The sequence below is a fragment of the Condylostylus longicornis genome, unplaced genomic scaffold (genome assembly GCF_029603195.1).
Source record: "Condylostylus longicornis isolate FDR11 unplaced genomic scaffold, ASM2960319v2 ptg000107l, whole genome shotgun sequence".
NCBI lineage: Eukaryota > Metazoa > Arthropoda > Insecta > Diptera > Dolichopodidae > Condylostylus > Condylostylus longicornis.
Genome location: NW_026578075.1, coordinates 4,141,590 through 4,161,786, shown reverse-complemented (window position 1 = coordinate 4,161,786; position 20,197 = coordinate 4,141,590). Strand labels below are relative to the sequence as shown.

Below are 20,197 nucleotides of genomic sequence, written 5' to 3'. Positions count from 1 at the left end.
CAATCGATTATTTTTCCAAAAAACAAAAAAAATTATATTTGAAAGGTTATAAATAAAAATTTTTATGCATATAAACGCTCAGCGAATTAGTGGCCTACTTGCAAAAATGAAATTTCGAGTAAATTGCAATTGAAATGATAAAAATTTAATTTTTAAGAAAATTTTTAAAAGGCAAAAGCAAACTAATGTCAAAATAGAGTGAAAAGATGAGTAAACTAAGTATTTTCAAAGTATAAAACAGTTCCTTAGACCATTACAGCTCTATTGAACATAATAACTCATTTTTACAAAAATGTTGAATAGGCCACTAATGCACTGATCGCCTCATATATGAAAATAGAAAAATTATTTTATTTTAAATTTTTTCCTATACAAATTTTCAATATTAAAATCATTCAAATTTTATTAGAAAATGCGGACATCGTGTAGGTACATAAGAATTTCATTGTAAATTTTTTCTGATGATTACACTTTTGAATTTTATAATTACAAAAATATTTTGATTTTATTGTATGTACTTAAATCAAGACAAATTTTTATTTTTATAGTGCGGCAATTCGCTTCATTCGCCCACATTAAATTTATAATGTGTTTATGAAAATTTTATAAATCATTTGTATGATTGTTGCGGTTTATAATATTTGTAAAAGTTTATTTTTATAACATTTTATGTTCTTAATAATGGAATAAGTCAACTATATTTAAATTTTTAAATTAATTACATTAAAAAATATTATTACAATGTGATTATTATTAGTTTATTTGTTATTATTATTGATCTAAGTGCATAATATTAATGATTTTTCAGAATATTGTGAATCACAAATCAATTACTCAAATAATTTGGAAAAAATAAAAATGAGGAACACTTAAGTGAACGCAATAATTTTATAAGTATTAATCGCCTACTAATTTTATTTTATTAATTGAACAAAGGAACTGCATAAGATTCTTAAAACGTTCTTTGAACACTTATATTAAATTTTACAGAAAGTAATAACTTTCAAGATAATCAATTTTTAAAATTGTAAATTTGGTATTTCGAAGGGATTAATTGAATCGATACGCTTAAAAAATCGGCAATTCAATTGCTTTAAAAAATTCTGGTTTTGAACCAAACTAATCCAGTCAGTTTGGGTCACAACCAGAACTGAATTAATTTGGTCCACAATCAAAATTAACCTTCCATTAACAAAACGTTCGCTGGTTCATTGCTAAATTCAAATAAAATCTCAAACTTAAACGAAATCTATTACGATTATTATCTACAGTAGGCAAAAATACAACATCGGTTAGTATATAGTATAAATTTAATTTATAGTTCCTATATTACTTTAAAAAGCTAAGTGGTTCGATAATTTTCTTAAAATTAGTCAAAAATGTTTCATAGTTTAAGTTCATTTGCTGAGGTGGAATATAACCCCAAAGTTTTATCAATCCGTCGCATATGGCCAAATCAAACTTAAATAATATTTTCATTAAGCAAAATTGAGATATACGAGTAAACAGACAGACAGTCTAACTGATAGCCAGACCGTCTAAAAGGTTATTTCGCCGAAAAATTGACATGCAAAATTCGACTCTATCACAATATAACCCCTCCTATTTTCTGAGATTCAAGGATATATATAATATTTGACGGTTTTCAGAAAAACTGAAATAAATTCCCAAAAGATTCAAAGCAATTTTTGAGCACTAGAACAATATCTAAGACCCACTGAATCAATATTGTAATTCAGTAGTCTTAAAATAAGATTGTTTTCTTGGATTGGAAAACAAGTTTTCTCCCGCATATAATGGCACAATTTTTAAAATAATATTCGACATATTTTTTTTCATTTCATTCTCTACCAGCCTTCACATCACACTCACCAAAAATACAATATTGTTCAATTTGTAAATTTTAAAATTTTATATATATGTATATACAAGCCTTCATACATGTCCCAATATATAAAAAAATATTGTTTATATATACATAAACATATGCAATCCTACATTAAATGTAAAATATATTGTTGGCAATTATGTAAAAAAAACAAAATTGAAAAACGATCTCGTTTCATAAATTTACAATTTCCAAACAAACATCAGATAAACTTGCCTTTTTTTTCAGAGGGATTATTTTTCATGTAAAGTACTTATTGTACTCGTACAAGTAGTTGTATATATACAAGTAAAAAATAATGTAGAATTAAAAAGTAAGACATTTTTAGTTCCAGGAGGCAAAAAAAAATTGAAATTGATTTTCAATTTTGTGTAAAATATGCTCTGCCTCCCATAAGAGCATTTCTTATATTGTGTACTATAAAATACCAAAAAAATACATTATATATGTACACATTTATAGATATATTGCTCTTGTGTGTGTTATAGAATTACGTTATCTGTATATCTGTATGTATGTACCTATATAATATCGTAAAGTTCATTTTTATTTCATAGATTTTTGAATTTCTATAGAAAAAAATCATGTTCTTCTGAATGCATTTTTTCAAACAAGTTCTAGTGTCCACCGTTTATATTACATTACACCATATACAAACATTGAGAAGGGTTCACTACATTCACAAGGTTTTAATACAAAAATACATGGAAAGAATAATGAAATAGTTGCAATACAATGTTTATAGTTTGACTATTTCAACTTTAATCTTATAGACCATAAATTAGTAAATTAAAAATTATTTTCATTAAAATTGTAAATTTTCTAAAAATAAAATAAGAAATTAAATATCATCCAGAATTCAAAAACACGTTGTGAATAATAATTAAAAAAAAAAAACAAAAACATGGCGGAAGGCATTTAAAAAATTTTTCTACAATGCAGTTAAAAATATACCATAAGAGGTTGGACTATGTATATAAGAAATATAAATTTTTTCAATAAAATTTCTTACAATGTGATTATAGAGAAAATATAGAAAAATGTTCTCTTATACATATACAGTTCAGGTAGACAAGGATTTTTTAGTTTTGGAACTCTTTTATTTCTTATTTGTATTCCGTATAATGCTCAAGCGGACACACATCAAACTGTATGATTGTATGCAATTAAGCAATTGTCAACAGTTTTCAATTTTTTATTGTGCGCACAGTTAACTTGCAACAAAGATTCGAATCACAATTTTCACTAAAACCCCAAAAGTTAACATGTTTTTAACATATTAAACTAACACTTGCACATTCCTTACGAATAAAATCGATTCTTAACGATAATTTTCTGCTTTACTTATCAACCAAAGCGTATCAAACGTGTTGCATTCAGATTTTAATTTTTTTTATTTCTGTTTTTCTTTTAAACGGCTCCGACCAATAAAAATTAACTCAAATCACTTTCTTTTCTGTTATAGATCCTTTTCAAATTTTGGCCATCTTTAAATCGCATGTCGAAAATTTTGGCACAAAACTCTTATTACTTTAGTAAAGTCCATATTCCATCACAACCGTTCTGCTCCATACTGCTTTATTTAAAATGAATAGAGCATTTTTATTCAAACTAAATCACACCTCTAATTTAATATTATATAGTACATAAAAGAAAAACGTATAACACTTTTTATTACTTTACTTAATATACCATATAAAATGTAAAAAAAAAAAAGTAATTAAAAGAAAAAAAGAAGTAGGAATAAATTTTACGTTAAATTTAATTTTTTTTTGTTCTCTTCATTTCTATTTTTGTGAATTCATACAAATAAAAGTGAAGTTTAAGAAACAAAGTTAACGGAAAAAAGTAATTAATACTTGAATATATAAAATAAAAGTGTAAATTAAAAAATTTGATGGCATATATAAAATAAAAATGGGGCATAGTTTAAGACAATTTAACCATTATAGAACACGAAAAAGCATTAATTTTTGTATAAGAGAACGGATAAAGATTATCCTTGTAAGAAATTATTATGCAAGAAGGATATACATACATATACATACATGTGCATATGTAGGTATTTGTATATTTGTGCTCCCATATAAAATATTTTTTTATATTAGTATGCATATATGTATATATTATATCCACTATATACCCATATATATTTTGTCCTTCAAATTAGTAAAATACCCTTTTGTACAAGTAAGCTAACTTTTTATTTATACAAAACTTTTACATGTATGCATATACATACATACATTATGTGTTATATTAGATGTTCTAATAAAGTAAACGACCAAAAATAGCGGCATTTTTTTTTCTCAAATTATACAATTAGAAAATTATACACAATATATCATAAATAATACCTTAATGTACGTGACAAGAAATAAATAAAATTAATAAGTAATATAAAAAATATATGTACAATATCTGATATACATATAATACTAGTTAATCTGATGAAATTCTACAGTGGGTTTGTAAATTCATAGATAGAATTTATTTTGTATAACAAAAATTTTAAAATTAAATTAAAAAAAAATAATTATAAATTTTGAATAAAAATTAGTATATTGTAAGTCGTTTATATGAAAAAACAATTAAAAAATTCAACTATATGAATTACAATGTAACTTGAAGTCAATAATATTAGTGTTCTATCAAAATTTGACTTTGCAATATTCAATATTTCCCTAACCAAACTGTGTTTGGTTGAATTCATGTTCAGAGTTCTTACCAACTGAGAATTTCACCACGATAGAATTTTAAAAAGTAGTACTACCAATAAAGACGTTTATTTGCAACAAATGTCAAAACAAATATGTCAAAATAAAAGTAAACAACCAGTTTGCGCCAAAGTACATAGCATTAATCTTTTTTTTTCGTGGCAGAGCTTTCGCAGAATTTCAAACTAAAATGAACTGATTTATACAAATTAGTAATACAGCAATACTGCGAGTACAGTTCTAACTTAGAACAGTGGACCTATTTGAAACAGTGTTCAAACTATAACACATTTCAAAAATCTTCCAATTTCTTCATTTTATAGTACTTGCAGCGCCGAATCTGTCATATATGCTAAGTAAGCATATGCAATGAGCGCCAGAAAATAGGGGCGTATTTATTATATGCAATATTCAATGTTTGTTGTATATTGTTCATTGTTTGGAAAGCGGTAGGCCACACTTCTTGAGAACCGCGTAGGGCATCGAACAGCCTGAGTATTTGTAAATCATTTCTTTTAAAGTTTCCGTGAATACATAGAGTAAAATCAAGATAAATTTGGTCAAAAGTATTTAAGGCAAAATTAAGAAAAATTTCAAAAAAGTTGCAGTTATTTCGTTTAAAACATACACTTTTCCCAATATGGTATTCAGAAAATTATCATACCACATTTGTAAAGATTTGTCATCTTTATCAAAATCAATGTAAATGCAAAAGTTTCATACATATACATAATTGACTAAATCTAAAGTTATTGAATTTGTTGAATCTTTATTTAATATCCTTTTTTAATTTTAATATTTTATTTAATACTATATGGTTATCGGTCATCTCTTGATACTTTATACAGTTACTGTAATTCTTCTGTTAACTACATGTACATACATTATATAATATTTATGCACATTAATAGCATAAACAGTAGACTCTCTACAATATGAATTAGAATAAAATAAAAGCGCGTTTATAATATTGTGTGAATGAGAGACTGTACGGACTAAAAACAAAAAGTAGTGTATTTTATTATTAATTTTCACTTCTTGACATTGAAAGTAAATATCGAATGATTTTTCGAATTACCCATTACAAGTGGGTGTAGTTTGTGTATACGGCTCCTAAATGATGCTTGCAAGAAACGTAATTTTTTATTTTATTTCAGCAGATAATCAGCAAAATGTAGATTTAACTAATTATGTTATTTAGGTTTAGTCTCCTATAGTCAAAGTTACGGATTGATTAGTAATCAATAACTAATTTTTTTAATAATGGAATAAATTAAGTTCTAAGAATGGACTAATTTTTAGAAGACGCAGCCCATTTCTTTATTTGAAACTATACTTGGTACTAACATTAAACGAAAGTCATTTTGTTTGATTAACAATTAAATATTTTCAGCACATTTCGAGATCCATACACATATGAAAATGCACCATCTATTGCATTATTTGTTCTTTGCATCCTGAAATTCTTTTGAATAAATTTAAAAATTTTCTGGGTCGCAATATGAGTAAAAATATGATCACGTAACTGAGATTATAAAATAATATTTTTTTCTTTCATTAAACTGAGCGTTCATTATAAATCTAGTCTCAATATTCAAAAGAGAGTATATACGGCAATATAACTGAGAGTCTGCTGTATACGTTATTTTACACAATTCAATCGTACATTAAGATTAAAATAAAAGGAATATAGAAGTTTCATTTTCTGTATTTTAAATGTGAACAAATGGTATTCACTATTAACCTACATAAATATATACACATATACAACACATATACATAAAATATATGTGGGAAGAAAAGTTATTAATTTCACTTTAAATATTATGTAACACATTTCATTATTTAAATAATATTATATATATAAATAATGTAAGAAACTAATAAATAATACTTAACTAAAAATATAAAGAAAATTTTTCTTAATAAAATGTTAAGATGAAGAAAACTATAAATTATCAAATATATATTTACAAGGTACCTACATGTTTTGTTCACCTATAAACTTTCGGTAATTAAAAGAAACTAAAAGTTTCGAATTGTTGTTGAGAAATTTCTTATAAAAATACATAAACGTGAAATACGTAGGTATATAGCTATACATAATGCCTTCAATGCTATCAGAATTTATCTTCAATTTACTATATTTGATTTTTGATGTGCTATAAAGCATCCCTTTGTATAACAGCCCCCATACAAGTTTTGTCAAAAAAATTTTAATAAATTGCCTTTGAAAAAATTACGTAACATTTATATATGTATGCACATACCTATATGTACGTGGTTATGAACGCAACTATCGGATATTTAAGAGCAATCGAACTTAATGAATTGTTTGAAATAAATGCAATTTTTACGTCGAAAATTTTACGGTAATTAATATTACGCCCGCCTTTAGGAGAATTTTCATTTCTATAATGATACTTGGAAAATGATATCAAATTATCTATCGGTCGTCCCCACCGGTACCGATCATGATGCTTGGAAACAAATATCAAATTATCTTACCAATCGCCCTCGCTGTAGGCAATTTTTAAGTAGGATATTCCAAGGCTCTATATTGCATCCGTTGCTTTTCTTTATGAAAATAAATAATCCTTAATTCGTTTACGACATTTTATTTCAAAGGTAAATCCTTTCAACAACTTTCTAATCGAATTGAGTTTTAATAATTTAATAAATTAAATCATTACCATAGTTTATTTTGAAGTTTTAATTGATAGACAATATTTCACCAACACCTTGTACTCACTTATAAAGTTTTAATTGTTATACCTACACATATCGGTAATTATTTAAAATAACTTAGAAACTAACTAAGAAAATTCAATATTTTCATTATTAAAATTATAAAACTTTTATACATATTGTACAATTGATACAATACTATATGTTATACGCATCGGATACAATACTATTAAGTTATACGGGTACAATACTGTATATTTACTGTATGTTTAACGCATCAATAAATTATATACATCGATTATCTAAATATTGCATTAATATTAAAATTAAGTGAACTATTTTTGAACACATTTGCGTATACATAATATTGAATACATACACATAACTTAATTTCCTATTTTGAAATTGGAATACTTAAATTACTTAACAATGTGGAGTGAGAGAAATAATGTGATACTACTTGTACAATGAGTCATTACTATTTATACGATGATTGAATTTAAATAAGTAAATCCCAAGAGAGTAAGAAGTAAAAACCATCTTGACGCATGATTGTTAATATGCATTGCGGACATCAGTTAAATCTTTATAGAAAAACGTAAATAAACTACTTGTCAGTTTGCTAATCTATCATCTGTGTACTTCGATATTTCAATTTTTAACAGATTTTACAGAAATAACAGAGTTTGACTTCGATTTAAAATTTAATATTTGAGTTCGATGTCGAAACGAAACTAAGTAACAAGCTTTTGATTGAAAATCAAAATACAATGCGATCTAGTAAGGACGAAATGCACACTTTCATGGAGGTGTATTAATTAGAAGTTTACAAGTTTTGCATTAAATTGTACATAATATATCCAGCTCGAGTGAATATAATAAAAACACGGATAATTCATTCTATTGAACAAGTTCTTCAAATATTTTTTTCTAATATTGCTCTAAGAGCGACTGAGTCGGTTAACGATGTGTCGTTGTCTGCACCCAATTAGTTTAATTTTATACTTTGTCGGCTAACTTTAGAAAATTTAAGTTTTTTTTCAATATAAAAAGTCCCGTTACAATGAGAAAAAGAAAAAGAATGAAATGAAAAATAAAATAGTTTTATATAATTTTTTCATCATTTTGGGGTCCTATCAAAATTACTGCTCTTACTGTAAGACAGTCAATGGTAAAATTTGTATGTTCATTCGCTTTGAAAATTAATAAAATTGAGTGTTCACTAGAGCAGACTTCTACTGTATTATATGTATATAAAATAAGAGAGGTTATAATATTAATATATAGTAAGTATATCTAAGTATTTTGCACATATTATTCTTCAGGTCAGCTTAATGAAATAAGAGGACTACATACACGTTTACATAATGCACCAAGTAGTCCGGTTGAAATTTATTTAAAATTTAATACGTAATGTATCGAAAAAGCTTATCACTTTATAATCACAAACTTAAAAATAATCTCTTAAAAGTAGTCAATACATACATATAAGTATATAATTATGTATATTCAAAAATAAAACGGATTAAAATATTATAGAACCGAACGGAACATGCATTAAATTTTCTACATTTGCTAATATATAAATTATGTAATAACATAGTCTAAATTAACAATATTAAGTATACATTCAAAATTTCTAAAATATTAATGCTATAATCTACAAAATTTACACACATTCAAAACAAATGTACGCTATAAACAGGTAAAAACATTACGTGTATACATATACATAGAGATATACAGTGCAAACCGCCTATATTCGCACAAAACATTTCGTAAAAATTTGTGAGTATAAGACAATAAAACAAAGTCTGAATAAAACTCAATACCATAAAAAAGCACTTAGGTATATGATAAATTATTATTACAATATTTGCCGCAGAAAATTCGAATTTACAATCTTTGACTATAAATATTGCATATAAACTATTATAACAGCAAAGTTTTATTAAACTACTCGTACTTACCGCTTTGAGAAAAAGTAGTGATCCCGATATACGACTATAAACGACTATACATTCTTCACTAAAAATATGTCGAAATTGTTAAACTTAACTGAATTGTGACTATAAACAGTAATGATCATAAGCGGCCTGCACTGTATATTAAAATTGTTTTATTGATAACCTGTTTTCCTCTTTCAGTTTCATTAAATACCAAATACTTTTGCTCTACATACAAACCACATTAAAAACTTATTTAAACATTGTATATAAATATGTAAATCTAAGAAGATTCTATTATTATTTATCATTCAAAACAATTCATAAAAATTTTAATAAACATAATTTTTTTTCTCTTTCTTTTCAGTTACGATTTTACTCTCAAAAATAGCTATTTGGAATAATATTGGAGAAAAATTGAAAAAAAAAACAAATACTCATAAATTATAGGAAAAAGCAAGAAAATAAAAAATTGAAGAAAAGAAGCTATGGAACTAAACAAAATGGTGATTTATAAAACGATTAATAATAATAAATTTAAAAATTTAACACAACATGGAGAGTATAACATTATGTATACAGGATAAAATATAAAGAATTTGAAAAATTTACTTAAATTAATTCCATAAAAAATAAACAAAAATTTTGGTTAAATACACGAAAAAAAGGAAAAACATTTAAAAAAATTTTAAAAATCAAAGAAAAACAAAACGAAAACAACGTATAAAGCAAACAAAACCAAAAATAATAATTAAAAAATTAATGCTGAAAATTTAACAAGAAAAATTCAAGTATAACACACAATATTCATATATAATCTAAATGTAAATTAGTTTTAAAAAATAATAGTTATAATGTAGTCAAACAAATAAAAGAAAAAGCATAGTTATATTTTCTATTTCAGTAGTGTTAAAAGACATTAAAAAATAAAAAAAAATATATAAGTTCTTTTCATTCTTCTTAATTAAATTTAGCAAAAAAAAAATTTATAATTAAAAAAAAAATGTAAAAAATGTATGAAAATTTTTAAACAAAAATAAAAGTTTTACAGGTCGGAATAAACGGGTAACAAAATAAAAAAAATATTAATAAAAACGATTCCGTAGCGTCACAAATGACACACTGGCGGAGAAAATCAAAACTAAATATATGACAAACACTATAAATATCGCATTTAATTAAATAAATACACAATCTCTTTCTCTCGGTATACAGTTTCATTTGATATTAAAAATAAAAAACACAGAATTTGAGAAAATTTAATGTAAAATTTAATAATTAACAATAAATAAATAATATATAATTTAATTAAATATATATTTAAAATTTAAACTATAATTACAATTTATTTTAATTTAAAAAAAAAAATGTTTTTTGATAATTAAATTTTTTTTAGATAATGTTATTGTGAATAAAAATAATTGTATATAGAATATAAAATTTAAAATTAATTAGCTATTAAATTTATTTAATTATTAATTAAAATAAAATTATTATTAAAATTAAAAATTAAAAAAATTATTAAATTAAATAAATAAAATGTTGATGAAATAATAATATTTACTATATATGTATTTATATATATATATATATTTATAATTCTATCATAAATTATGAAATTATTATATTACATAAGCTATTTACTTTCTAACAGGATAAAATCATAATTTTCGGGACCAAAACTATATATATATATATTTAACAAAAAAAAATAAATAAATAAAAGTAAAATACAAAAAAGAAACTGTTAACAGAAATTAAAAATAATATTTCAACTATTTAAAACAAATTAAATCAAAATTAATAATTATATGTATAAAAACAAATATAAATAAATAAATAATAATTAAAAATATATTAATGAATGTATTAAAATAAACCAATACAAAAAACAAATTATATAGAAAAGAATAGAAATTATAAAAATTTAAATTTAAATATAAAATTTATTTTGAATATTGTGAATTTAAATTTTGAAAACGAAAAAATTACAAAATAAAATTTATTAAAGCAGAAAAAAAAATCTCTATTTCTAAAATCTATTTTAAGAACTTTAAAATTTAATTATTAATTGAATGACTCAATTTATTTTATTCAATTTCGAAAAATCTGAATTGCAAACAGGTATTCTAACATATTGACCCATTTGACAATAAACAAAGGTAAACAAAAATAAAAATAAAATATTTTTATAAAATTATTTTTATAATAATGTGTGTGTGTGTGTGTGCAATAAACAATTACAATAATACAATAATGTCAATTTTAATAAATGTCAATATTATTTTTGTTTTCTTTATTTTTTGTTTTTTTGTCATACCATATAATATGTAAATATTATGAGAAGAATGTAAATAACAGTACATGACAATACTTATAATACGGGTATTTGTGTACATTTACACATGTGAAAGAAAAACTTCCCTATCTTTTAATTGATTTTGTTTACCACATTTCGTAAAAATATATTTTGCCCAGTATAGATTATATAAAGTTAAAAACATATACATATATTTTTTATATTATATACGTTCGAGTATACACCATATAACAATCCATATAAACGGATATAATGTAGTTGTATCAAAAAGAGTATGTAATGTGTATGTGCTACATAAATGTTGAAATTTGACAAATTTATTGCAATTTTCATTTTCATAACAAACACACACACGCATTTACATCATATTATATGAATTTTAAAAGAATTCTCAAATGAAATGTTGAAATGTACTCAATATTATTATATACATATATGGTCTGTATATCATTTTGAACTATTCAACAAGATTCTCACCATATTGTAATGAATATAACATGTATATTGATAAACTTATACTTACATAATATACTGATATACTTGCAAAGAGAATACTTAGAATTTAAACGCAGTTTTTAATTAAAATCACCAACTTATCAAGTTGGTCAAATTGAATTTTGCAAATCAAAAATTTAAAATAAGTGAAGAGGATTTAATGCTTATATGCACTTCAACATTTAGAATTGAAATTAAATTTGAGAATGTCAAGTTTGTATGTATATGTATAGAATTATTGAAATTCTTCAGATTTATACAATAAGACATGTATGTATGTATATGTATGTATTTAATTTTATATAACATATTATAATTGTTATATTAATAATTAAATTTTTAAAGAACATTGTAGGTTCTACAAAGTCTTAAATAAATCCAATATAATAGGGCGCAGACTAGTATGGATACTCAAATGAGAATAAGTTCTCGCTTTTTTAAATTCCTATAATATAGCAAAATCAACCGCTGAATTTTTTGGAGATATCTGAAAACATTAATCTTCTGCATAAATTGGTAAATTATACGCAACACATACCATTTTATTCAGTTTTTTTTTTCTTTCTGAAAATTTCGGTTTTTAGAAATTACTCCTTTAAACGCCCATAATTCCCGACAAAAAAAAAATTTCTGTAAAATACTTTAAAACAAAACTTTTGTCAATAACAATTTTCGTTATTTTGTTGCATAAGTTGAGGATGAGAAAAAAAATAATTAGAATTTGTGGTGTTAAATATTAAAATGTTTTGTTAGGCTCCTGTCTTTAAAGATGACGATTTTTCAAAAATACGTACAGGCAAACGAATTGATGCACTAAACAGACAAAGTAAACTTAGTAAGCATATTTCCTCGAGATGCCCGAAACAGTGATATAGACTATTATATAAAATTATTGAAGTAACCGTTTTTGATTTGATTGTATAACACTTTATAATTTTCTGCATTACTCTGATTTCTATAGAAATATTTTTTTAAAAATTATATTGTATTCATTTTTATAAGCAAAAACTTCAAAAATATTTTAATATCTTTAATTTTTCGCTCGTTCTATATAATAAATATTGTCATTTCCTAAGGTCGCATCATTTCAATACAGGCAATTTATATAATATATAGTATTATTATATATCAGTAAATAGCGACTTATACAAAAAATTCAAATTAATTTTAGCCTATTATGGGGCTAAAAATTGTCTTAAAATAAAAAAAAAAAAATTAAAGTTTTTCAATTCTTATATATAAAGAAAACCCTCATAAATTACAAAAATATTCAATATTAAAATATTTTACAATTTCTAAAAATATATGCAATTAATAAATACATATATATGTATATATATATATATATATATATATATATATATATATATATATATATATATATATATATATATATATATATATATATATATATTGTTGTTAATGTACAATAACATTAAAAATGTTATTAATGTTTGTATATATAGAATTTTCCAAAGAACACAAAATATCGATTAATTACCAGCTATATATTGCTATTATTGTAACAATAACAATATACGTGAACCCTTAGAGCTCTAGAGCATGCTATTATATATATTACAATATAAAAATTCTATAAATATAATTGCTAAAAATTATCACCCGCTAAGAGTAAATTATTTTTTTTTTCTTTTATTTTTACTTTTATTTGATTTTGAAGTATGTATATATATATACATATATATATTGAACGTTGATACTTTTACCAAGAAAATTGGAATTTATCTTAATTTTGATTTTATTGCTTTGATTTAATTAAAAATAATATACGCAATCAAAAAACGTGTCGTGTTCATTTCTCAGTTGATTTCTTCAATATTAAGATTTATAATTGGTTTTTTATATATATATCCAATATTAATATATATATATTAACGTACATAGTTTATGTTATATTCAAATTATTTTCATTAAATGGTAGTATATATAGAATATATATTATAAATTACAATTATTTATAATATCGTTTAATAGATTCTTGAAATTTTCATTATACTTATAATGTATAATGACCCTAAAGTGTTTATTACCTTATTCAAAAATGCATATATAGAGTGAATTGTAATTCATTTCAGTTAAATTTTATAATATATTATTATAAAGAATATATACATATACACGCAATTATATATATTCAATTGAATGTATGTAATAAACAAAATAATAATCTATAGTATGAAAAACAGATTTGTACATAATTTTCACATGTCAATACACACGTACATGTATATATTATGAAATGTTTGAGTTAAACTCGTATATAACTTTAAATATAAATTGCAATGCATAATACGCAATGCAAAATCTTATGTAAAATTGTAAATTGTAATATGGAAATAGAATAAAACTGATTGCAATTTTCTAAGAGAAATAACCCATAGGGTATAAAATCTTTTATGTTCATCAAACAGAGATAACATCCTTTTCATCTTATCACAAGTATACACATATTATTGATAATTGTTTTCAATGACCGTATATATAGCTATAAACAGCGTACTTATAATATTTTTTGAAGGAATTTAATTGATTTGCTTCCAGTCTTTTAATTAATATTATCGACGAAATTTTTGGTATATTGCACATTAAAATACTATACTTTGTGTATATACTTATTTTTATGCATTTGTTTATATAAGAAGGAGTATACTGGGTGATTTATCTAGCATAACGAACGCAATACTATCGTTTAGAGAGAAAAATAAAAAAATTTTGTTCAGAAGTTGCTGTTAAATTTCGACATTTTTCAAGGTACAGAGATTTTGAGAATAATTATTAATCAAATTTTTATTAGCGTTGTGGAGTTTCCAAAGAAAAAATTTAAAATGGTTAATAAAAACAACAATTAATTCGATTTCATATTTTATATAGTCTTGTAATACCAAGCATTCTAATTTTAGAACGTTTTGTATTCCGAAAGTATTTCAGAAATCGATCAAAAATTTTAACCATTTCTTATTTTCTAAACGCACACTTTAATAATATTGCACTTATTATTGAATCACCCTATATATAAATTCTTAAATATTGAGGAAAAAATAATGGTGCCATTCACAATATTAAAAAACTGTGTATAACAAAAACTTTTGTTTCTAATCGAATACTCGTAAACATGATAATTTCCACAATTAAGTTCTAACGTTTATTTGTTTTCCTCAACAAGTGCACTTAATGAATTTATCCGCACACCTGTAAACCGTGTAATATATAAACGTAACCTCTTGCAACTGTAATATGTATAGTTTGTATAGCCTCATAAAGTAAACGTCATCGAAAATATTGTGCTCTAAGTAACTAAAATAAAAAAAAAAATTTTGAATAAACAATTTTAAATTATAGCTTAAAGTAAAAAATGTTTAAAATAATGGTGATTTTATTTTCTTTCTATCATTTGGAATTATTTTAAACCAATCTATATATAGATCCCATTCTAATTTCAAAAACTCTTATGTTATTCTTAAATTTTTTCTTAAATAAACTATTTTCGTTTTTTTCGTACACACATTATTATTGGAATTTGTTCATAAAAATATTCTCAAATTAGAATAAATAAACTTATAAAAAAATTCCATTCCATTTGAATTTATTTATAAAAAAATAAATTTCTTTCCCATAAATTTTATTAAAATGTACACAATAAAATCTTTTTAAATTTTTGATAGTAAAAAAATAAACTAACTTATTAGATCAAAATATTGGTTTGGAAAGCAGCACATTTCAGCTATATCAAAATTGCATACTTTTAGGGGGAACGGCAAATATGTATAAGAAAAGGAGTTTTATGACCGAATTCTTCGCTTATTTATATTAGTTTAACTAAATAATTACCGTAAGTGTTTTACTTGTATAAACACTTGGAAAAGCTTGCGATTTGCGGTGAAATATGCCGAAAATTCAAATTTTGCTAATTTCCAGATTCTGTAAATTTGAACGGAAGGGAAGTGGAAATAGTTTTTGTCCTCACAATAAATTAACTAAAAAACAATTTATTAGTTTTCATAAACCATTTAAATCTCAAACTTCTACAACGTACCACCAGAATGATCGCTGCTTCAACTTTGACTGTCATATTATCATTGCAATGTCGTTTCACAATAAAAGAAATAGGTCAATATTTTTCTACCATTGCGAAACACTTGGGATTTCTTTGCAATAAATTGTCAAAAAATTTAGACTTCTATAGAATGAGATAGATAAAAATTTTCTTATACAGAGAAATAAGTTTCTCCCCAAAGTTTGGCTCTATCTTTATATAAAATTTTAGCTTTCTGTCTTAAAGAGAGTAGAAATTTTGTAGCCACATAGGCAGATGGACGGACAGAGTGTCACCCTAATAACTTTTTTTCAATTTTGTTGAAGAAGTACTGAAAAGACGACAAAATGACGTTTACATGTGTTGACTCCGTGATATAACAAATATTTTCCATAAGATTTTTAAAAATGTTTACAAAAGGATTCACAGATCCTCATGGCTAACATTTTCTTGGCTAACAACTATTAAACATTCTAGCCCTTACGTTAACCCATTGTTCATACAATTCTTATTAAACTTTTCAAATACATGTTATGTATCGAATCAAATTGGGTTTTGAAGGAGTAGATCTTACCGCATTCCAAAATTTCTAATGTAATACTTGTTCATTCCCTAGCATACTATATACCAAATTGATGAATATTACTATATATAATTAATTATAATTAATAATAAAATTAATCATTTTTTAATTAGAAAATTAAAATTTCATTCTTTCATTAAAAAAATGTTAAGCGGATGAGAGTAAAGGAAATATAGTTTTGATTAATAAAAATATTTTTATTTATTAAATCATTTAAAAATCTAAACAAATAATTTATACTGTTAATCAAATAACCTGTTATTATATACTAAAGGTGCTGTACAAACTTTAATCAAAAAAAAATAAAACTTATTTCCTTTGAATTTCATTTTACAAAACTAATATAAATAATAAAACAATCATAACGGAACAATGACAGCACGTGATAAATAAAAAATAAAACACGAACAACAATCGGCTTTTGTTGTTTATTCCGGAAGGTTGTATCACCGCCCAACAATTATTTATGAATTTTTTTTTTTGATTTTGATTTTGTTTTATAAAATTAAAGGAGATTTCAATTTATGTTTAACAATTATTATTAAAATGAAAAAACATTCAATTTTATCGGAAACTAAAAAAAAGAACGAAAATTAAACGAAAATCAAGTTAATAGAAAAAATCAATTAAAAAATTTCGTTTTCCTAGAAAATTCACAAACAAAACTGAAAATGAACATTTTTTTCGAGGAATTCTACAATAATATTTTGACAGAGCGTTATAGACAAGTTAACGTTTGACTATATGAAGGTTTTCTAAAATTAAATTAACAGCAAATATTCATTATTAGGTTAAGTATAATCTGAATAAAGAGATTTTGGTGAACAATGAGAATAAAGTATTTTTAATGAAAAAGCATTTATTCGTAACTGTTAATTGTACGTATTCCTAGAATTATGCAATGAGCTACTGTAAAAAAGGCGAACATTAATTTCAAATTTCATTACCAATGTCGTATTTCAAATAAAATACTTTAATTAAATTAGACTACATCAGTTTAATTTAAAAAAATAATATACCCTGGCCTAGCTCAAGTATATGAACCAACTCTGGTATTTTTGAGCACCATATACTCGACTATGATTCATCCTTGAATACACTGTATTTTATGTAATGAAAAAACCTTGACAAAATCCTTGCTTTTTAAAATTAATATTAATTATTATAAATATTTTTTTTATAAAATTATATAATAATATTGAAATTTTATTAAAAATAAGAATAATGACAGTTGCTCAACCTTATTTTACCTCATTGTTAATTTTATTTTAATTTAAAGTTAACGTCCTTGTCCTTTATCATATTATAGTAAACTAGAAATCGAAAAACAAAAACGTAATTTCTCATACGGGATAATAAAAATTCTTAGCAATCAAATAAATTTCTTCAAAAATAAAATTTATAATTCTATTGCAACAACTTAAGTCGAAATTACTAGTTTCGAATAAATCAACTTAAAAGAATTACAAGCTATATTTTAAAATATTTGAACGACTGTAACTCCTTTCGAGTTTTTTGAATTTCAGTCAACATTTTCCATTAAATATCCCATTTTTGGTTTAATTTGGAGAAACTGGGACGAACGGACGGACAAACAAAGCTAAATCAACTCAGAATTCGACGCTGATCAAAAACATGCACTTGAGTCTATATCTAAGACTGTTATTTCTTAGCGTTACAAACGGTAAGACAAATTTAGTATACCCTTCGAACATACGTTCGTACGGGTTTAACGAGATATGCAACACCGTATAATTCTTGTTACTAGAAAGTAGAAATATATGATAGTTACTCATTTTCTTCCCGAATAAAATAACGAGAAGATCAGGCCCTTAATTGCCAAAGAGTTTTTCTTATTTGTCATAGAAGACTTCTTTTCGAAATTTAATAAATTAAACTGGAGAAGTAATTGTGTCCAAGCCTTGTAAGCCTGTAGGCATGACATAATTAATATATTGAAAAAAACTTACAACTCTACCGTAAACATGCAAAAAAAAATTTAAAACAAAAACAAAATTTTTTAAATAGCTTTACAAAATTTTGCGTAAAATATTTTCCAGATATTGTACATGTAATAACGTAAATTCACCTTAAATACGAAATATCTAATAAAATATTAATATTTATACGTTTCTACATTATACTTACATGCCATGGTTTTTGACACAACATTTTATAATCATACAACTTAATCGTAAACTCTCCAAACCCTCTTAATTAAATATCTTGTAATTATAATATATAAAATGTACAATAAGCAATCGATACTCGATAAAAATTTGAATGTGAAAATTACATGCCTTGTATACATACACGTAGTAAACGTCATGTCAAATAAATGCAAAGATAACAACACTATATTAACGTATATAATAAACATATTTATTTATCCTTTCTGTAGAAAGGTAAGTAAGAAATTTTTTTTTTGTAATAACAGGGTAAGGACATAATAAACATAAAAATACACATATTATGTGGGCATATCTAGCAAAAAAATTTTACCTTATGTATAAAATTAAATACTGGTATATCTACATATATATTTTATAAGAGGTCTACGAATTCCTAATATTATATTTAATTATAGTGTTGAAGAATAAATGGTTATAGAAGAAAAGTGTTGAAAAAAAAAGAAACGTTAAACTGTTATTATCCAAAATGAATAATCTATTGAATTTATAAAAATGTATGTGTGTGTTTATTTAAATATTCATATGAAATTAAAGCCGAGTCACTATATTTAAGTTAATAACTACATACTTGTCTCATACAATATAACATAATCAAAAGTGTTAGACATCACTAAATATTTAATTGTTATCACTGTATATAATAATTTCACATAAATACTAAAACGTGTATAATATAAATCAAATTCACATGTCAAATTTATATTTAAATATAAGGAATTAATCACTTTCCGTTAAGAAAAGCTTTATTGATTGTAATGAAATATCGCCCGACAATTCCTTAATACAGTGTGATTGAGGGTGAATATTAACAATAATACTCGTGGTTGTTCTAGATACTAAGTCGAATGAAAACGATTGTGAAAATCAAATTCAAGTGAATTAGAAACTGGATTTCTGAATTTCATTTTAGAAATTGAGTAATTGAGTAAACCAGTCGTTGGCAAAGTGAGGCTTATGGGTAGCATGCGGCCCATTAAACTTCAAAATATGGCGCATCATATTTATTGGCGCATGCGAAACTCGAGTGGTCCATACTCATACTCACATAGTACATATTTGCCTATAATCCACAAAAAGTTTGCCGACGGCTGGAGTAAACAATTTTTTGACATAAAAATTCATTATAATTGTAATTTGATAAAAACTTTAAACAACTTGAAAAATCAAACAATTTAATATTCAGATTTGGTGTAGTGGTATAAAGCGTACCAGTAATAGGGCGACCGGAGTTCGATTCACCATGAAAGTTAATAATTGTTTTTATAGAACAGAAGTACTGTGAGTTATAAATAAATTATTACATATATGTGTATA

General features: G+C 23.9%; 1 protein-coding gene and 1 long non-coding RNA gene across 3 annotated transcripts in view; both read left to right on the top strand.

The window, feature by feature from the left end:
• Positions 1 to 10,447, top strand: part of LOC129614335 (uncharacterized) — an 83,822-nt gene extending 73,375 nt beyond the window's left edge. Inside the window, exon 2 of the long non-coding RNA XR_008697374.1 lies at positions 9,607 to 10,447. This is a non-coding gene — a long non-coding RNA (uncharacterized LOC129614335). The remainder of the gene's footprint in view (positions 1 to 9,606) is intronic.
• Positions 10,448 to 10,916: 469 nt separating this feature from the next.
• LOC129614334 (alpha-2C adrenergic receptor) overlaps positions 10,917 to 20,197 on the top strand; it is a 67,011-nt gene continuing 57,730 nt past the window's right edge. For both annotated transcript variants that reach the window (XM_055528893.1, XM_055528892.1), the window contains exon 1: positions 10,917 to 11,401. The gene's annotated coding sequence lies outside the window, so the exon portion shown is untranslated. The remainder of the gene's footprint in view (positions 11,402 to 20,197) is intronic.